Here is a 22,855-nt window from a genome sequence, read left to right as displayed (position 1 = left end):
AGTGGGATAAGTTGCAGAGAACATCAGACAGAATCTCAGGAATCAAATTTGCTGGCTCATTAGAAACGAAAAGATATCTTGCCAATTATTTTACACATTCAGAGCCGAGGCACTGCTTTTATAATGGCATATATATATATAGATAGATCAATAGATCTATAGATAGATAGATAGATAGATAGATAGATAGATAGATAGATAGATAGATAGATAGATAGATAGATAGATAGATAGATAGATAGATAGATAGATAGATAGATAGATAGATAAACTTTACTGATCTCACAGAGCAGAAATTCACGTTACGTCAGCTCTTAAGAAAACACATAAGGTGGGTGCAAGTAGAGGAAAATGTTCATCGAACAGCGTGTGCAAGGTTAAGCAATAATAATAGTAATACTTGTGACAGTACAAGACATAAGAAATGAGGTAGAAATAGAATATATATATATATATATATATATATATATATATATATATATATATATATACTACCGCGTGCTGGGTAATCGGGAGAGTCGGGAATTTACCCGGTGGGCTGGTCCAACCTGGGGCCGTGAGGGGGTGTTAATATATATGCATACATATATGACCACAACTGTTAGGCTACACAGCAAGACACTTGGGCTGCTGTATCTTAAAGAGAAGACATTAAGTATTATAAATGTCTTACAATCACGAAAATTCACAAGAAAATAACTTAAGACTGCTTCTTTTGCAACGTTATCTTTTTTCCAAAGCCCGAGGTAGGGACATCCCATTACACGTTTAACACCCCTATGCATTCATTACAGTTAGTTCAGTCCAACCAAGCCCTGTGTGCTCAGATGGGACTTGCGCTACTAGCAAGTACAGGAGGAGTGGCCCGTGAAGGAAAAGATGGACAGAAAAAAGCCAGGTGGAGCTGAAAAAGCTAGATTAAGAAAAAGAAAAAGACACTGACTTGGCTGGGCAGACACTGTAGTATATTTTCAATCATTGTACTTGGCTCCAGCTCAAACTGTGCGACAAAACCGCAGGGTTTAAAAGTTCAGAGCGCACGATTCATGTTCTCACACTGTACGGCCCGATGCTCTGATGCGATCTGACTGCTCACATTGTACCTTCAAAAACCACACGTCAGGGTCACGTTTCTTTTTTTTTTTTTTTTTTCATGCCTATCAGTGCGCACAGTGAGTGAAATCAGGTGGGTGGAGACTGAGCGCATATGCGCGCGCGCACACACAGCAGACAGCAACGTGATTCATGAGAGGACAAAAAAGAAAACATAAACATTCATAACAAGTGTTGCTACTTACACTGTTGTATAAATAAACTATATTTCATACGGAGTCTTACAGCTGTGCAAGGTGTAGCAACTTATTCTCTCATCTGTCGTGAATCCTGTTGTTGTCTGCTGTGTGTGTGTGTGTGCGTGCGCATGCATATACGTTCAGTCTCCCCCCACCTGATTCCACTCACTGTGCGCGCTGATAGGCATGAACGTTAATATGATATTAGGTTATTGCGAGGGAACACAACAACAAAAAAAAAAAACACAAGACTTTACATCACTGTTTGCTCTCTCTGGTGTTTGCACACACACACAGTGCGCGACGTAATCAGCACATAGACACTTGTAGCGCTGCTTCAGCAGCGCGGAACCCTCACGAGTCACGACGGCCGACCAAAATATCAAACAGGGTTGATATTCATCCGACCATATGATTCCCCATCGGGAGGTGGTTGTGAGATGTTACACGCAGCTCGTTACTCCATATAGACTGCACGATGCAGGACGGACAATTAAGCTGAAACTCGGTGCAATCCAAAAAATTCTCGCAGGAGTGAAAAATTGGCTGAAAAAGGGCCAAAAATGGTGAGTTAACAATACTGTTCTTGTTTTAACTAACTAGCTTTTACTTTCTATTATAAGCCACCCAATTTTCACAGTCAGTCAGCACATAAATGCTGGATTGAAATGCCCCAGCAGAACTCTTATTATCGCTGTGCACTGGCGGTTTTTGGCCCGGTTGGATATGAAACTCCCGGGCTGAAAAATGTTCCCAGCATGCCCCTGTATATATATACACACACACTCACACACACACACACATATATATATATATATATATATATATATATATATATATATATATATATATATATATATATATATATATATATATATATACACACACACATACATACTTACACACATATACATATACACCCACGTACATGTATTGGTTTTGCTCCCATTTTGTATGAGATGAACTCAAAGATCTAAAACTTTTTCCACATACACAATATCACCATTTCCCTCAAATATTGTTCACAAACCAGTCTAAATTTGTGATAGTGAGCACTTCTCCTTTGCTGAGATAATCCATCCCACCTCACAGGTGTGCCATACCAAGATGCTGATTAGACACCATGATTAGTGCACAGGTGTGCCTTAGACTGCCCACAATAAAAGGCTACTCTGAAAGGTGCAGTTTTGTTTTATTGGGGGAGTATGCTGGCCATGCAAGAACTGGGACATTTTCAGCTTCCAAGAACTATGTACAGATCCTTGCAACATGGGGCCGTGCATTATCCTGCTGCAACATGAGGTGATGTTCTTGGATGTATGGCACAACAATGGGCCTCAGGATCTCGTCACGGTATCTCTGTGCATTCAAAATGCCATCAATAAAATGCACCTGTGTTCTTCGTCCATAACAGAAGCCTGCCCATACCATAACCCCACCGCCACCATGGGCCACTCGATCCACAACATTGACATCAGAAAACCACTCACCCACACGACGCCACACTGCCATCTGCCATCTGCCCTGGACAGTGTGAACCGGGATTCATCTGTGAAGAGAGCACCTCTCTAACGTGCCAAACACCAGCGAATGTGAGCATTTGCCCACTCAAGTCGGTTACGACGACGAACTGGAGTCAGGTCGAGACCCCGATGAGGACGACGAGCATGCAGATGAGCTTCCCTGAGACAGTTTCTGACAGTTTGTGCAGAAATTCTTTGGTTATGCAAACTGATTGTTTCAGCAGCTGTCCGAGTGGCTGGTCTCAGACGATCTTGGAGGTGAACATGCTGGATGTGGAGGTCCTGGGCTGGTGTGGCACACATGGTCTGCGGTTGTGAGGCTGGTTGGATGTACTGCCAGATTCTCTGAAACGCCTTTGGAGACGGCTTATGGTAGAGAAATGAACATTCAATACACGAGCAACAGCTCTGGTTGACATTCCTGCTGTCAGCATGCCAATTGCACGCTCCCTCAAATCTTGCGACATCTGTGGCATTGTGCTGTGTGATAAAACTGCACCTTTCTGAGTGGCCTTTTATTGTGGGCAGTCTAAGGCACACCTGTGCACTAATCATGGTGTCTAATCAGCATCTTGATATGGCACACCTGTGAGGTGGGATGGATTATCTCAGCAAAGGAGAAGTGCTCACTATCACAGATTTAGACTGGTTTGTGAACAATATTTGAGGGAAATGGTGATATTGTGTATGTGGAAAAAGTTTTAGATCTTTGAGTTCATCTCATACAAAATGTGAGCAAAACCAAAAGTGTTGCGTTTATATTTTTGTTGAGTATATATGTATACATATGCATATACACATATGCATACACACACACCCATACATGCATACCCATATGCACACACATACCTATACACATACACATATGCATATACATTTATATAAACATGATTTGGATTGAAAGGGAGATAGGAGCATCTTCTTTACAATATGTGAAATGGAGTTTAGATGTGGTAAGGTGACATTAGTGCAGGGATTTGTAAATGAGTTGTTATTGCACATGATATGCGGTCATATTAGTAATACTGCACGAGATTTGTGGACATAATATTACATGTGGTTATTTCACAGTTATTGTACAGCCTGACAGCAGCAGGGAGGAATGACCTGTGGTATCGTTCCTTCTTGCACTGAGGGTGCCTCAGTCTGTCACCGAACAAGCTGGTCAGCTCCACTACAGTCCGATGCAGAGGGTGAGTGGAGTTGTTCATGATGGATTTGAGCTTGGTTAACACCCTCCTCTCAGCCACCTCTTCCAGAGACTCCAGAGGACAGCCCAGGACAGAGCTGAACTTCCTGACCTGCTTGTTCAGTCTCTTTCTCTCCCACTCTGTGCTGTCCGAGGCCCAACAGATGACAGCATAGACGAGAGTTGAGGCTACAACAGCGTTGTAGAAGGTCTTAAGCCCCGTTTACACATAGATGGTTTTGTCGGCAGGTAGTACGTAGACCGAAGTTCGCGATAGTTCCGGCTGTTTTCGCGGTGGAAAGGGGCAGAGCATTTTGCCGGCGTTTTGACCGCCGTACTATCCGCAAATACGCGGATAAAATGCCGCTAAATCTGTCGAATAAAGCGGAATTTTGACGCCATAGCATCCGGCACACGTCAGGCAATGGGGGTTAATACCCAGTTCTATCCTTTACAATCGCAGGTTAAGACGCGCGTGAGAACGGCGGTGTTCTGCTGCCGCCGATAATGCCCTGTGTACCGCTGGTTAATACCCAGGTTTTTATCCAGGCAAATCCTGTGTTACTCCAGGATCTTTTGCATATAGGCACCGCCCCCAGAGTACAATAGGCTGAAGCAGCAGGAATACATGCCTCTGTCACTGCAGGGGGAGGGAGATCATCCTCAACCTTTTCTTCTCCTTCCTTTCCCCCTCCTCAACGTGTTGCTCCGTCTCCACCACAGGCCTCCCCTCTGCTTCTGAACCAGACCTCTTGGTAAGTCCTTGCTGCTGTCAGTTTTCTTTTAGGAGGCATACTGGAGCTTCTCTGCAAAAATATCTGGAGCTGGCCGCGAGTGCATGCAGTGCACTAGCGTTTTTATACTGACCGCCGCCTATCAGCCGTTTGGAACGCCGTTTTAACCGGGAGGTGGCGTTTAGAACGGCGTACTGTCCGCTAGCACCTCCGTTTTGTCTGCCTCTGTCGCCGGTTAAAACACCTTTGAGGACGCCGATGTGGGCTCTATCGCCGTTTTACACACCATTGGTTAGGGATACAACACTGGCCGCCAATTACGGCGGTGTAAACTGTGGCACTACAGGAAGGGGCAGGATGAAACAGCGATTAAAAAGTATCAAACGGCGTTGTTCGCGTTGTCTCCGTCATCACGCGAATTCTCCGGGAGCGCTCCCGGAATTATTCGACATGTTGAGTAATTTTTTCGACAATTCCCGGTAAAGCCGGAACTAAGCCACGCCCCCTAGTGCCAGCGTTAACAACAGCGTTTGATCCTTAAGATGGCCAAAAACTCTTCCGGGATGCTTCCGGGAGCTCTTACCGTCTATGTGTAAACGGGGCTTTAAGCAGAGGCCTGCTCTCTCCAAAGGATCTCAGTCTCCTCAGGAGGTGGAGGCGACTCTGACCTTTTTTGTACAGGGTGTCGGTGTTGTGAGTCCAGTCCAGGTTGCTGTTGAGGTGAACACCCAGGTATTTGAGACTGTCCACAGTCTTTATGTCTTCCCCCTGGATGTTCACTGGTGGATGAGGTGGTGGTTTCCTCCTGAAGTTGAACACCATTTCCTTCATCTTACTGGTGTTGAGACACAAGTGGTTGTGCTCACATCAGTCCTTGAAGTCTGTGATGACCGACCAGTACTCCAGCTCGTTCCCCCCGGACATGCAACCCACAATGACGGAGTCATCAGAGAACTTCTGGAGGTGGCAGCTGTCCGTGTTGTAGGTGAAGTCCGAGGTGTAGAGGGTGAAGAGGAAAGGCGAGAGGACAGTGCCCTGTGGGGCTCCGGTGCTGCACCTTACCACCTCAGACTGACAGCCATGCAGCTGCACGTACTGCGGGCGGTCAGTGAGGTAGTCGATCCAGTCCAGGCAGCGAGGTGTCCATCCACACCTGCATCCTCCAGCTCCTCCCTCAGCAGTGCCGGTCTGATAGTGTGAAAAGCACTGGAGAAATCAAAGAACATGACTCTCACAGCGCTCCCGCCGGTCTCCAGGTGGGTGAGCACTCATTGCAGTAGGTAGTTGACAGCATCATCTACCCCGATGTTGGGCCTGTAGGCGAACTGCAGTGGGTCCCGGGTGTCGCTCACCACGGTGCGGAGGTGAGACAGGATGAGCCTTTCCATGGTCGTCATGAGGTGGAAGGTCAGGGAAACTGGTCTGTAGGGGGCTGGTTCCTTGGCGTGCGGTGTTTTGGGAACCGGGACCACACAGGAGGTCTTCCACAGGGTGGGGACCACCCCCAGGCTGAGGCTCATGTTGAAGATGTGGCTGAGGACCTCACACAGCTCATCTGCACATGTCCTCAGCAGCCTCTGGGAGATCCCATCAGGTCCTGCTGCCTTCCTCTGCTTCAGCCACAGGAGCTGGCCTCTCATCTCGGTTGGAGTTACAGTGAGGGGGAGAGGGGAGCTGGGGCATGAGCTGAGGTGGGCTGGTGCTGAATACAGTCGCGGGGGGGACGAGGTCCAGGGTGCAGTGAAGGTGACCAGGGGGTAGAAGGTGGTGGGTCAGAGGGACTGGAGGGTATATATATATATATAGAGAGAGAGAGAGAGAGAGAGCGAGAGAGAGAGAGAGAGAGAGAGAGTCCTCTTAATACACAGCAAGCTTGTATGTGAGCCATGAATCACACAAACTTTGTCTGCATCTGTCACAGCGCTGCACTGCACCGATGGGAACGGTTGATAAGGGCTTTCAGCAGTGGCTCACACTCTGAGATGTTGCTATGCATGACCAGAAAAACTGTGATAAGAAACTGGTTCTAAATGACACAATGTTTGATATTTAATGATGGCCGATCAATGGAATCCAGACAATTCACTTCATAGATTTATTTATTCATCATTGCATAGGTGTTGACTTTTCTCAGGTGTACAAAAGTACACATTGTTTACATTGGGTACATTGTTTACAGTGCATAGTAAATGTGTAGGTCAGGTCAGGGAGTGGGAGAAGGAGTTGGGCTACCAATATGTAGGCCTGGGATAGATTCTATGGAATGCAGAGATAAACACCAGCGGACATTTGGATATTCCGAGCTGATGGATGCATCAAGGCATTTTTTGATTGATTGATATATATATATATATACACGAGGTCTGTGACAAAAGTAACAGACCTTTTCATTTTTTTCAAAAACTATATGGATTTGAATCACGTGCGATTACATCAGACAAGCTTGAACCCTCGTGGGCATGCAAGAGTTTTTTCACGCCTGTCGGTTATGTCATTCGCCTGTGGGCTGGTTTTGAGTGAGGAGTGGTCCACCCCTCCCGTCAGAATCTCTTTGTCTGAGAATTCCTGAGAGACTGACGCTTTGCTTGATCAAAATTATTTCAAAAACTGTGAGGCACATCGAAGTGGACACCATTCGAGAAATTCAGCTGGTTTTCTGTGAAAATTTTAACGGCTGATGAGAGATTATGGATTGTTTCTGTCGCTTTAAGGACTTCCCACGGAGTGGGACGTCGCGACGCGCCCTGAGCCGCTGCTGTCTGCCTGTTTCGAACTGAAAGCTTCCAAATTTAAACCTCTGTTGGCCCAGGACGTCGTGACAGAACAGAGAACTTTCAGAAGAGGTCGGGATCAGCAGTTTATCCGGACATTCCACTGTTAAAGGAGATTTTGTAATGAATGAAAGTGCGGAAGGGTCCGCGCGTTGGGACACAGCCGGCGCCGTGCGCTGCCACAGGAAAAGCACCTCCGTTGGAATCCTTAAGGGCAAGTTGGAACATGTCCAGCTGTTAAACAATTTCTCAGATACTCACTCAACTGAAAGCCATCAAAAGCCGCCTGGCTTTTACAAATGGTTATCAACACGGAGGTGTTTTTCCTGTGCCGCCGCACCGTGCCGGCTGCGTCCCGACGCGCGGACCCGTCCGAACGTCTTTCATTAATAAAATCTCCTTTAACGGTGGAATGTCCGAATAAACTGCTGATCCCGACCTCTAATGAAAGTTCTCTGTTCTCTAACGACGTCCTGGGTCAACAGAGGCTTAAATTTGGAAGTTTTCAGCTCGAAACAGGCAGAAGAGGGCGGCTCAGGGCGCTTCGCGACGTCCCGCTCCGTGGGCAGTCCTTAAAGCGACAGCAACAGTCCATAATCCCTCATCAGCCGTTAAAATTTTCACAGAAAACCATCTGAATTTCTCGAATGGTGTCCACTTCGATTTACCTCACAGTTTTTGAAAAAGATTTTGATCAAGCAAAGCGCCAGTCTCTCAGGAAGTTGTCAGACAAAGAGATTCCGATGGGAGGGGTAGACCACTCCTCACTCAAAGCCAGCCCACAGGCGAATGACGTAACCGACAGGCGTGAAAAAACTCACGCATGCGCATGAGGGTTCAAGGTTGTCTGATGTAATCGCACGTGATTCAAAGTCATATAGATTTTGAAAAAAATAAAAAGGTACGTTAGTTTTATCACAGACCTCGTGTGTGTATATATATATATATATATATATATATATATATATAGTGGTGGGCACAGTTCTGCTAATCTGCTAACTGCTAATTAGCAAAGCTTACTGTTTTGTTAGCAGATTAGCTTTTCAGTTAACTTCAGAAACCATCAGTGGACCAATTAGCTTGTGGTAAATTTAGTTTTGCTAACTTTTAGCCCGCTAACATTTTTTTGCTGGCATAGTAAGTAAAGCTGAACAGTCAAAAACATTTGTAAACCCTAAAATCACACGTTAGTTCCTGCCTGTTATATGTTTTGCAGCAGTCAGGCAGATGTGGGGAGCTGAGCTCAGCTCGCACCCCAGCAGAAGGGACCTGGCTACCTGGATGCTACTAAGAAAAAAAAAGTAATTTACATTCACAATAGAGTGCACCAGACAAGTGGCAAAAAGCCATAAACAGCAAAGCAGGTTTATGGTGTGATTTATAAACCAAAATAATTCCAGCTGTTTTATTGATTTTAACATCACCTCTGTCATTTTTGCAAATTGAAAATATACAAATATCTTTTAGTTTTAAATTAATGCACTAATTCTGAAGGTTTGAGCATTAAAACTCACAGATACCAAAAGGCATTATGGACAAATGGATTTTGATCCAAAATGCATGGAACACCACCATCTACTGGATGGGAGTGTAAGCAGCATCCAACTGTCACACTGCTGCCATTCGGTGCACTGAATGACACATAACAAACCGAATTTTCAGTTTTGCAAATGCCTTTTTTACAAATGAAAAACAAATGACATATTCACAAATACGCATTTATTTGTAAAATACAACACATGTTACAGTAACTTGTACATTGGTTTAGGCTGAACACTTACTCATTTTATAAACAGCATTGAATCTTCTGAAAAAATGCAACTTTCAGACCCCATGGATGACAGTTAATGAATGTCTGACTTGTGATTTTACGCTGTGAGAAGTAATGCCATTCAAGTCCACAAGGTGTGGCATCTTCCTGCAGAGCCAAAGACAGTTTTAGGAAGAGCAAGTGCCAGTCTGTCTTATTTTTGATCAAAAAATAACACCATCACACTAGGCACCCACACCAAAAGATATACCACATGAATGGATGACAAACAAACCACAGATGCAGAGGGGACCGGACACCGGGGAAACACACAAACACAAATAACGGGACACAGACATGGAAGGAGAGCACACCACAACACAAGTGTGACCTTGATGGCCACCAGACCTAGATTTTGGAAATGGAAAAAAAAAAAACTGTCAAGCTCATATCAAGTTACATGTAATTTCCAAACTGCATATGTTGAGAGACACGTAGAGAGAAAGAAGTGTGTGCTTTGGCTACAGTCATATAAAATCTTTCCCAGTGAGCTGTATGGACTTGTGACCATATTGCTTGTTTTAAAATGTAACTTCTTTGAAACAATGAGAAATTAATGGCTTGCTCATCTGATTTAATACATTTCTATCTCTCACTGACTACCACACCTACTCCTAATGCATCATCAATCCAGCATTAACTAACCATCCAGAAGGTGGCAGACATGTCTGTGGGATATTACACAAAATATCCCAAATAAAATTCCTGCATGTGTGGTGGACACATACGGGTCGTGGCAGTGGCAGTCTGCAGTCGCCCCACAGCTATCTGGGGGAATATTAGAGAAAGAGTACAGGAATGGGGAGTATTTTTTCTGTCAGCCCAAGACAATCACATGTTTGACACACATGAACAGTGCGTGTGTAGTATTTGTGACTTGCAAATTACCACACCTGTCAACCAGGAGTACGGCCTGCCTCTGTGATACAGGTGTTCTGCACGAGACGATCACTCCTGACTCGCGTGTCAGCAAAGCCAATATCACGTTGTGCCACTCCTCCCCCTTTCAGGACTTTGGTCAGCACCATTCAGGTGATCACAGCTCACATCCCCCCCCCCCCCCCACCCCACCCCCCAGTCATATTGTGACTGATTACGGAAGCATATGAGGAACTGATACTGTTTTCAATTTTATGTTTAATATATGCCAAGTCTCATTGCAAAAGGTATTTGAAAGATTTCAAAAAGTAAAGTTTCTCAACGTAACTAAATTACAGTGTGTCTTTTACCATCAATGGCCCAAATTACCTTTATACAATATGAAAGAAATTCAAATTTGAACAAATCAAGGGTAGAACTCTGGGCATGAATCATCCCTAAAATATTATCAAGTGATTTCCTTTAGAAAAGCCACAATGAGCCAAAACTTTAAGACTTTTGATAAAGAACTCTGACTGATTCTGTTCACAGACAATCATATTAAGGCAAACACAGAAGTTCCTTGTCAACAATAATGCTGTTGTTTATGATGCAGCACCGGTTTTGTATAGAGAAGTGGCAGATCTCACAATTTAGCTGTTTCACTGCTCCACATCTGTTGCTTTCATTTTTATCAGTTATCTGTTCAGTCATGTGATTAAGTCTCTGATTCATGTTTGCAGCTTAAACCCCCATCACACTAGAGGATGAATAGCCCAAATTCCCTCCAAATGAAAATTTGAACCACATTCTGGAAGTGTTGAGGTGCATTCTGAAACACTGGACAGCATTCTCAGAGTTGCTCATATTCAAAACATTTACGGTGCAGTTTAAGTGGAAAAATATTGAACGTCAGTGGAGGTAGGCTCTTACTGCAGTCTGACTGTGTTCTAAATACTCGCACAGCGTCAAAACAGCATTTGGAACAGTCTGATCGTACTCAAGAGACATTCATGTGTGGCAGGCGTGTGTATAAATTCTGGCATCAGTGAACCCTGGTTTACATGTTATCAGTTCATAGATATGACATTCAGCAGAGAAAGATAGCGGACTGCAGTGCTTGCTCTGCCATGCCCCTCCCCTTATTTACACCCAGACTCTGGGAGCCATTTGATCCGCAGTTGTACGACATTCGAGTTGCATTCATGATAGTCTTAATGAAATCTGACAGCATTCTAGGTATTTGTACTGTGTTCCAAAAACATTTGTACTGCAGTCGAGGGGTGATGCATACAGAATGTATGAATCAGTCAAGGTGGGATCTGTCCACATTCTAAGTAGTCAAACGACATTCTTAGACAGCTGTCGGAATCTGTCCCTTCTGGCTATGGCTTGAATTGTGGCTTTTTTACCCATTTGTCTTAATTCTGCTTGATTCCTGCTCATTCTTGCTAAGTCTGATGGACCCTTAACAGTCAGGTGAGTCAGTGTCCAGTCTTTACAAGCTATCAAATTTTTGCATCTCTCTCATGGCTTATATCCCTAACGCTGCCACTGAATATCTCCCTATATCTCCAAACCTCTCCCTTGTATAATGCAGACAGTCTGTATTGTTTACAAGCTCTGCTGTTCATACATACTTTGAGAATGCATCAGGGCGATTACTTCTGTCAGCAGAGTCATTGATGTTGCTCGGATTTTTGAGATCATCTTCCCAAAAAAGAGTCACGCAATTTCGAGCAAATTTCACTGTATAAGCAGCCGTTATGTAAGTGCTCCATTATTTGACATAAACATCTCTGCCTAAAATACTGTTACATTAACCTAAGATGCCAAAACACACCTTGTGGGTGCATAATGTGACATTATTGTAGATCTGCCAAAGAGTCATAGTTTCAATACTTTTCTTTAATATAACTAAAGCAAAGCCTTGGACCAAACATCGACTTAGGTTGATGTAACTATATCATGTTGACAGTGGTGGGCACACTTCCGATAATCCGATAACAGATAATTATCGAAGATAATGTTTTCATTATAAGATTATCTTTTTAGATAACTTTAAAAACCATTATCGGACTAATTATCTTCCAATGAATTGTCGTCCGATAACTTTTAGACCGATAACGTAGTAAACCAAGCTGAACAGCAGCAAACATTTTTAAAAATTTTAAATCAGTTGAGACTTACCTGTTGAAAGTTTCCTAAGAGATGTATAGTTCTACCCTCTGCAAACAGAAAAGAGCTAGTTTCAGGAGAAACCACTCTACCCTCTGCAGGCAAAGAAGAACTGGTCACAAAAAAAAAAATAATAATTTCCTTTAACACCATACTGATACACTGGCAATATCACCCAAGTCATCCAGAGGCATACATTTTTAACTTATAGTTCAAATTTTAACCAAACTAATTTTGGACAAGTTATTTAAAATTACTGTCATGCCTGAAGTTTTATAAAGTGAAAACATCAGATATATGTTTTAGTTTTAAAGTAATGTCCTAATTTTTAAGGTTTTGTGAGCACATGCTGTGCCCAGTAGTGCATTATGGGTAATCTCAGTACGTTCATGGCAGGACAAATGCATTTCAGACACTCTGTTCAGGCTCCACGGACAGCAGCATAAACTCTAGTGCCTAAAACTCTCATGAATATATTCTCTGGGTTTATAGACGTTATTGTATTTGCATTTGTTAAATTCCACGCATCTTAAATGTAGCAGACACAGATTATCTGGAATTTTGTTTTGGCAAGTTTTCAAGGCCTCTACTGCCATCTACTGGCCAGTAGTGTTCATGGCAGTATTCGCCCTAAGTACTAAGCGTCTTGGCACCAGTAGATGACAATGTTCTATTTATTTGGACCCCGGTTATATCAGATGGTTGTCAAATCAACTTTTTGGCTTTGCAAATGGCTTTTTTTTTTTTTTTTACAAATTAAGTTTAAAAACAAACAACAACAACAACAAAAAACATTACAAGACAGCTCTGTGGTGTTTGCACATGCTCAGTGCGAGCGGTTGGATGCTTGTAGCCCCTCAGCAGCAGGACACCCTCACGACGGCCGACCAGAATAATATCAAACAGGTTTGATTTTCATTCGACCATACGATTGGCGATCAGGAGGTGGTCGTCAGATGTTGAACGTAGCTTGTTACTCCATGTATACTACACGATGCAGGACGTGCGATTAACCTGAAACTCAGTCCAAAAATTTCTCACACGAATGAAAAATCATCTGAAAAAGGGCCAAAACTCGCATGGTGTAAAGCCAACATTTATGTGTCAACACAATATTGAGTGCACGTTTTACAACATCATAAAACGTGTGCACATCATAAAACGTGGGCACGGCACTAATAAAGTTCGCACATTCTCTCCACATGCAAAACATTTTGTGATGACACTTCCAGGGCTCCATAAAAATGCCTGTTTTTCCAAATAAAAAATGGAATATTTTACAAAAGTACATTTATCTGTAAAGACCAACACATGACACACGTCACATTAATGTGTTGGTTTACATAATGAATGACTGAACCAATCAGTGTTTAGCAGAGGCACTTTTACCCGGAATCCTTTGCGATCTGTCTGTTTGTTACAAAACCTCAGAATTAGTGCATTATTCAACATTAAAAGATATATGTTATATTTTAACTTTGTACAAATGACAGAATTGACATTAATGGAGTTATTCTATCAGTATTCACACAAAACCATAAGTCAGGATGCCTTTATTTTTCAAGACCTCCTCCTGACTGGAGAATTGTGATTAATAGAGAGCTGGCTTTGTGGTTGCTCTCAGGGTGCTTCAGTGCAGGAGCTGTGTAGCTTCCAGAAGGAGGCAGCATGTTCAACATAGAAGTGCTGACTCATTGTTTGGCGACATATATCTTTTAATCTCGCTCTTTATGCTTTCAAAAGCGATCGTGGTGTTAAAACTCAAATTCAGCTTGTTAGCAGTTACAAATGTACCAGAGACAATACTGGAATTTATCGGTTATCTGTAACTTCCGATACATTTTTGGGTGGTTTGATTTATCTTTATCAAAGATAACTTTTCAGTTATCTGATTATCTGTTATCGAAGTTAATTTTTTTGGTTATCTGTGCCCACCACTGCATGTCGATTGTATATGATACACACAGTTCAAAATTGCTTGGGTGTCTGAAGGTATTTTAAATAGACTAACACAATCTGTTAATGATCATCTATTGCAGGCTTCAGTGATACATACATATGGGTTTATTAAAGATATTCATGAAATATGTTTCATGTCGCCTTCATCCATGACTATGTCGTTTAGGTCCTGTAGACTTTTTTCAGTAAAATGGTTCTTGTGAGCATGACCATGGCTAAAACCCTTCATTTTTTTTTTTTTTTTTTGCTTTCTTTATTTGCCTCTCACATGCCTGGAAGCTCCACATCATGTCATTTAGGTTGTTTAGACTTTTTTCAGTAAATTGGTTCTGGGGAGCATGAGCATAGACTGCAAACTTGACTTTGTATAAGGACTGAAAGTCTTCAGCTTCGGGGGGGGGGGGGGCTTCACTCCACCCCAGACCTCCAAACTTTTTAAGCATTTTTCTTCATTTGCCTCTCACATGGCCTTCAGACTATTTTTTTAAGTAAAATGATTGTGGTGTAGCGCATGGCCTCGATTTGCCCTAATTAAATAATACATTAATGCTTTCTCAACAAAAACCTGAGGTTTTGAACTGAGGACAGAGACTGTTGTTTTCACTCCCAACTCTGAAATTCCTGGGCCCATCTGGAGATAAGCTCTAGGACACACCCTCTGGGCCTCCACACTGTGGCCCCACACCATAACGGAACTGTGACTCAGAGCTTCAAAGGAGCCCTTGCTTGTTTATGGGTTAAATTTCGGTCACTATGAATTACATGACATTATAATGGCTTCATGTTAGAATCTGAACTTCCCCAGGCCAGAAAAATCCACCTTTTATGGCTTCATGCCAAGGCCAGAACCTCTTCAGACACTGCAAGAAGATCTGTTCCACGATAACACGTGGCCATAAACTTTGAGCCTTGACAACCAGCTATTATCTTTAAGTCTAAGTAAAGGAAAAAACCTTTGCTTATATTAAAAAAAATGCATCAGTATTCTTTTATTCATATACAGTATCAAAACTTCTAATGTTGTTTGTGTTGATTATTCGAGCAAATGCTTCGCATGTATTCCATTTAATTGACACGTGTTTCTTGTAACTGATGTGTGTTTAATGTGATGATCTTTTTCTGACTTATCCATGTTTGGATAATGGAATATTCTGTTAACCAAGTTGTGTGTGTAGTTTTGTGTGTAGGATGTGTTTAAGCCTTTAATAACGTTATATTCATCCCCAAATTGTCTTAGAACAAATAGTATGCCAAAATAAATAAGTGTTTAAATAGTTGAATCATTTCTTTGTCTCTCTAACACATGAAGTTTTCAGTGAAATTACACACCCTAAATGGGCAGAGTTTAATGACGTAAATCCCCTTTAAAAGTTTCAGAAAGCAGCTCTTAACCCCATCTGCCGACCCTCTCTGGCTCTCTCTCCTGCAAGCCTCTGCTGCAACTCTTCTCTCTTCCTTTCTTTAAATGTTTAACTTTATTTTGGGTCAACAAGGCCCCATGCTAAGCTAAACTACCATGTGGCTTCATCCATTATGTTATTCATTCTTTGATAACTTAACCAATTAATAGCCTGACGCTTTAAGGTACGTCAAGTCTGTCAGATTTTTAAGAGAACTTCCCGAGCTGAACTTTTCAAAATAATTCAAAAGAATTGACAGAAAAGCAACTTTCCTTTTCTGTAATTTTCCAATGGTCAAAGTTTTAATCTTTCCTAAATTCACAAAGACTTTTAATCTGGCTCCAACAAACTTTTAAAAGCTACCAGAATCCATTTTCAACAAACGCCTTCCACCTCTGGGATCCAGCAAGCTGACGACCTGACTGTAATCATCCTGCCATCCTGTCGGTAAAGCCAGCTGACAAGCCTTGGGATCAGCTGGAGAGACTGCTGGATTAACCCCTGACCCAAGTGAGCTCACGCTGCAAAGAGCCTAACACATCAACGACGGACGGACGGTCCATCCGAACCATCTCTTCAACGGATCAGCTAAGTGACCCAGTTAAATTTTCCAGAAAAAGGGTTTTGTTGTCAATGGATGCAATGTGGCTTCTTTTTAAACATATTCATATGTTTAAGAGAAAAACAGTTGGTGCAACACAGAATTAGGTGCTGAAAATTTTAATAAGGTGCTGAAAACATACATCAGAGGACTCTGATGAAGATGTGACTTTCACATTGAAACGTTAGACCCTCTGTACATTTTTGTATGTTTTCAGCACCTTATTAAATTTTTCAGGACCTATTTCTGTGTTGCACCAGCTGTTTTTCTCTTTACAAATCAGTCCTATCTGGTTGCACCAGATTTGTTTGTGCTATACAGAAGCATGGAGAACTCTCCTTTTTTTATATTCATATGTTTGTTTAATAATTTTCTTAAAATAATTGGCTTCAAATTTCATCGCTAAATTCTAATCAGATTTATTTACTTAAAGTCCTTAAGCTTTATCTCTCTACTTCCTTTCAACGTCGCATGAGTAAGCAAATTGTTTCCACAAATAAACTTATTTAATCACTGTCCACAAAAATGCCAGTAAAGCGTTCATTTATTGTATAATTGTAAATAAAATGTAAATATTTCTGCTGTGGTTCATTTTGTGTTCAGAAGGAAACCCTTTTGGTCAATTGTATTGGACCCGAGACTGATTAATTAAATTGATAAATTGAGACTGATGAATTAATGAATGTTTAAATTAAAGTACCTTTGCTTTAAATAGGTGGTGCCCTGAGGATATATAAATAATTATTAAACCCTAAAATTGTTAATTATTTTGGTGATCCATTAAATGAGGTCTAGGCCAATCTAATTCAATTTGAGAGTTTAACAATACTGTCACTATTTTTGGTTCTCTCCGTGAGGCCAGTAACACATTGCGAGGCTTAACTACTTATTCACTACATTAAATTGGTGCCTGTGTGAGGTACCATCCATTCATTCCTTCCAAATAATTAAATTAATGCAATTTCGTTACAGTTTATTTTGGTACGCCCATGGGTGATTTAGAATTTCTCTACATATTATATTTATGCCCCATCGCGAGGCATGTAAATTCGCTATACTGGGGAGCATGAGCATGGCTAAAACCCTTCAACTTCTGTATTGTAATGGGTGGGGTTACCTGCGATCATTACTTGATTGCAAAATAAGTGAAATAAATTGATTGATTCATGGCCTAGAATAAAATGTTCTTAATTCTGTATGTTATTTTCACACTTACACGAATATTCGGCCTCTAATTTAAAGACTATTGCTGATTCTTGATCAGTTTTGATGTTGCAGACAACAGAAATCTGAGTGGCGCACTAAGTGGTCAATTTCAATCAATCAGTCAAATCAGCATTTATTTTAGGATTGAAAGGATTAGTCGAGTAACTAGAATAATTTAATTACAAAAGATGTTTGAGGCAAATTCTGTGCCTCGAAGTTGTAGTACATATGCCAGGCCTATATGTGGCGCTGTACCATCCTCAGAAAAAAGAAGTTGTTATTTAAAAACCCAAAAGTACCTTTTATCCGATTACTCATTTAGTCAATTAAATAATTGCTAGAATACTCGATTTCAAAAATATTCAATAGCTGTAGCCCTAATTTATTTATAAAGTGCTGTAAAACGAGAGTGTCAAAAGTGCTTTACAGTAAAATCAAAGATTTACAAACAACAACACACATACAATAACATTAAAACAGCACATAAAAACCAAACATGTCACAGCACCACTAGGTATTAACAGCCAGCTGAATTATTTTTTGTTGTTGTTTTTGCTTAAATTAAATTTTTTGGGCAATACACACTACTTACTTTGAAATTAGAGACACATTTTTGGTCTGTTGACTCAGTGACACATTTGGTGTTGCCGACCGAACGTTCTCCCCAAAATATCGATCCGCTCTGTCTTCACTGCAAAGGCCTCATCAGCTGCGATTCACCAATTATCACCTCGTTCTGCTTAAATCTGCACTCCAGCCTTTATCTAGCTCAGCGACAGATTTTGTACAATAATCATTTCCACATAAATTCAGCATTATTTCATCATAAAAGATGAAGGAAGGGATCAGAGCACCACAGCTACAGGAGCTGCTAGCCGCTGCGTTCACTGCGCATCCGTCATTTCAAAGCATCACCGATTATCGCCTTGTTTCTGCTAAAAACGGACTTCAGAATGATTTCAGAGGTTTACCTTGTCATGTGATGGTTAATAATCTCATTAATCATTTGATTGCTTTGGGTGAAGACAGTCTGTCTCAGACAAGCTGCTAAGATCCAAAATGACGCATGCGCAGTGGAGGCAGGGCGGACCAATTTTTTAGGAGGACCGTTCTGTCTGCGACACTGGCACTCCATCTGTGAGGTTTACCAGAGATTAATCTAACACAGAAGCAAACCGGAAGTGGCTTAACCATGACATCGCAGTCGAGGCGGATACTGAAGCAACCCAGAAGTGACGTTCCGTAACCAATTATTTTATTTTTTGCCACCGCCAATTAATTCTTCCCCCATGCTATTTATTTCACATCATGTGACCTTCACTTCTAGGGGTGCTTTACGTGGGTGAAGTGGAAACTAACTGACGCGGAATCAAACCGGAAGTGATGTTTGTGACTGATTATTTTATTTTTATTTTCTATTTTTGCCTCTGCCGAATTAATTTTTCCGCATGCTATTTTAGATCAAATCATGTGACCTTCACTTCTTGGGGTGCTTTTGGTGGATGAAGCGGACACAAATAGATGCGGAAGCAAGCTGGAAGTGACGTTCCGCTACCAATTATAGTTTTCATTTATTTTTCATTTATTGATATAGCACCAAATCACAACAAGGTTAACTCAAGGCGCTTCACACAAGTAAGGTCTAACCTTACCAACCCCCAGAGCAACAGTTCCGTGACCAAATATTTTATTTTTATTTCTTTGTTGCCACTGCCAAATTAATTCTTCCCCCATGCTATTTTAGATCACATCATGTAACCTTCGCTTCTAGGAGTCCTTAAGGTGGATGAAGCACAGAAACAAACCGGAAGTGACGTTCCGCGATCTGATACGGAAGCAAACCGGAAGTGAAGTCACTGCAAGCGGGTCCTCATGGCAGATGATGGCATATGAGGCCATTTAAAATGGCAACACCCATATTCAAAATGTCAGTGCCCATGGGTTCTTATGTGTCCTCATGGTGGATAAGGCTGATGGCCTACTGGATTTCTTTTTATTTATTCATTTATTTATTTGCCATCACCCGAGCATCTTGTTCTGTGGACTTTTTGAAATATGTTGATGCTATTGAGTAACTTAAACATTTGCAAACTTTGTAATTATTGCTCACACATTACCTAATGTTTCAGCCTGATATGCTTACTGATTTGTGGCTTTCAGTTGACAGTTATTTACACAATGAAAATTTCTTTATTGCTGAAACAGGCAGCAGTGACAAGCTGGAATGATTTAATGATTGTCTCTGTCTACAGTATGCGACCAAAATGCACATTAGTAAGAGAAATAACAGATTAAGAAAAAAAGTCTTCATAGATATCATGAAAATGTTATGCTTCCACTGTCACCAACTCTACTGAACAAAATATAAACACAACACTTTGGTTTTGCTCCCATTTTTTATGAGCTGGGCTTTTTCTATACACACAAAAGACCTGTTGCTCTCAAATATTGCTCACAAATCTGTCTAAATCTCTGTTAGTGAGCACTTCTCCTTTGCTGAGATGATCCATCCCACCTCACAGGTGTGGGCATATCAAGATGTTGATTACTCCTGGCATCCGTCCATCTGTGGGAGAGACAATGGTGTAGCATTTTTTGTTGCTTTTGTTTGTTTGTTTTTATACACTCCAATTCAATTTATTTCATTTTTATAGCACCACCTTGACAACAAAGCTGTATCAAGGTGCTTCACCACAAGTAAGGTCTAACCTTACCAACCCCTGGAGCAAGCACACAGATAGCAATTGTAAGGAAAAACTCCCTTTGATGATTTGAGAAGAAGCAGAAACCTCAAGCAGGACCAGGCTCAAAGCGTTGACCATCTGCTTTGGGCCATGCTAACAACACAGTTGACAATACAAATATACAGGAAATTTTTGTCTTTGTTTCTATCTGCACCTGCACAAATGACTTATCAGTCTCAATGTGCGAGAGTGACAATCTCTGCTGCAGTTGTTGAATGTGTACTGTGATGCCTGCTGAGGCTGCCGCTTCTTCCTCCTAGCTTGTTGCTCAGCAAGGCCTTGGTTCCTCTCCTTCTCAGCCTTCTGTGCACCTGTTCAGATAGTAAGGTGGCAGGCTATGTGGGTCCTCTGCACACTGCTCCCACGTGTTAACATTGATGCTGCACATTTTCATATCCTTCTGAGGAGATCCTTGAAGCTCAGGTGTGGTCGACCAGCCAAACGAGTACCCTTTGCCAGCTCACCATAGAATAGATCTTTAAGAATGCAGCCCGATCAAGTGGGGTGAAAAAAGTTGTTGGAAACCATTCGGAAGATTCAGACGGCTTTCGGTGGCTTTTCAGTCGAGTGAGTATCCGCGAAATTGTGTAACAGCTGGGCATGCCACAACATGTCCTGTGAGACTTCCAACACGGAGGTGTTTTTTTGTTGTGCGCCAATGATCAGCTCGTCCCGAAGCGCAAATTTCCTCCACAGCTCTTTCATTACAAAATCTCCTGTAACAGTGGAATGTGCCGCAAAAGTGCTGATGTCCACATTTTTGTTGGGAAAGTGTAGTGACACGGACCCACAACAGGTGGCATAAATGAACGGACAATAGAGGGAGTTAAATTAGAACACTTTACTGTTGTGAATGTCACAACCACACACAGCAGATTACAGAATGAATACAAGTCAATTAATGAGGTGTCGTGTGGGCAGGCTCGACGATAGGAGACGCCCGTCTGGAGATGAACCGGAACCACATGATTTCCACCGCCACCGAACCCGAAGGGTACTGGAGCCGCCAAGTCCCGAAGTCCCCCAGGTGGCCACCGTCTCAGCGTGTCGGATCTGGTACTGCTGGCGGAAAACAAAGACAGTCAAGTGTGGGTGTGTGTACACCCCGTAACAATAATGGTGGGAATTCCACCTCCACCTTTAACACACACTCGTGCAGCGTCTGTTTAACCACTTATCTGACGAGACGAAGGATGAAAACAGTCGCGACCCACGCCGGTCTTCTGGTTGACAGCCTGCAACACAATAGCTCTGGAAATCACTGAATGCTGGCAGAGAATATTACCTCTCACAGAAGTCGATATCTCGGCGATGTGGAGGAAGGGGTCATCCTGCTTTTATCCCGGGTGAGATGCAGGATGATCGGTGACAGCTGTCATAGTTGATGAGTGACAGCTGTCACTTCGGCTGTTCCTGTGGGCGGCAGCGCCCTCTCGTGCCTGAAGCCCGCACTTCAGGCAGGGCGCCCTCTGGTGGTGGGCCAGCAGTACCCTCCTCTTCTGGCGGCCCCACACAACAATTTTCTGTGATTTCTCTGGTAGTCACATGACGTCCCGGATCAACACAGCCTTTCACTTTGAAAATGATCTGCTCGTTTCAGCCTGTCGATGGCCACTCGGAGCGCAGCGCGCCCTGCACCGCTGTGGGCCGTCTTTAATCCAGTTGTAATGATCCTTAATCTGTGTGACGCCGATAGAATCTTCACCGAAAGCCATCTGAATTTTCCGAATGGTTTCCACCTGGCTGTCTCACACAGTTTCTGAAAACATTTTCTTGGAGCAAAGCAGCAGTTGCTCAGCCACCTGACAATGAAAATCCGACGAGGGGGCTGGACCAGTGCTCACTCAAAGCCTGCCCACAGGCGAATGATGCAACTGACAGGCGTGAAAAAACTCACGCATGCGCACGAAGGTTCAAGCTTGGCTGATGCAGTCACACGTGATTCAAATCCATATAGTTTTTGAAATAAATAAAAAGGTCTGTTACTTTTCGGACAGACCTCGTAGTCAGCTCCTGATTGTGCAAGTTCTCCTACTTCGAAAGATGAGAGAGGTCTGTAATTTTCATCATCGGTACACTTCAACTATGAGAGACAAAATGAGAAAAAAAATCCAGGAAATCACATTGAAGGATTTTTAAAGAATTTATTTGTAAATTATGGTGGAAAATAAGTATTTGGTCACCTAAAAACAAGCAAGCTTTCTGGCCCTCGCAGACCTGTAACTTCTTCTTTAAGAAGCTCTTCTGTCCTCCACCTGTTACCTGTATTAATGGCACCTGTTTGAACTAAAAGACACCTATCCACAGCCTATCCACAGCCTCAAAGAGTCAGACTCCAAACTCAACCACGGCCAAGACCAAAGAGCTGTCGAAGGACACCAGGAAGACAATTGGAGATGTGCACAAGGCAGGGAAGAGTGACTTTACAATAGTCAAGCAGGTTGGTGTGAATAATTCAACTGTGGGAGCATTTTGTAATTGTGAGAAAATGGAAGACATACAAGACCTTTGATAATCTCCCTCGATCTGGGGCTCCACGCAAGATGTCATCCCGTGGGGTCAAAATGATAATGAGGATGATGAACAAAAA

The 22,855-nt window shown here is 42.3% G+C and overlaps 1 protein-coding gene across 1 annotated transcript in view; it reads left to right on the top strand.

Annotated features, from left to right (window-relative positions):
• Positions 1-22,855, top strand: part of cntn5 (contactin 5) — a 918,586-nt gene that overhangs the window by 459,847 nt on the left and 435,884 nt on the right. The window lies entirely within an intron of this gene.

The sequence above is a fragment of the Thalassophryne amazonica genome, chromosome 4 (assembly GCF_902500255.1).
Source record: "Thalassophryne amazonica chromosome 4, fThaAma1.1, whole genome shotgun sequence".
Taxonomy (NCBI): Eukaryota; Metazoa; Chordata; class Actinopteri; order Batrachoidiformes; family Batrachoididae; genus Thalassophryne; species Thalassophryne amazonica.
Note: the sequence above shows the minus strand (reverse complement) of the source record. Positions and strands in the feature narration are given on the sequence as shown.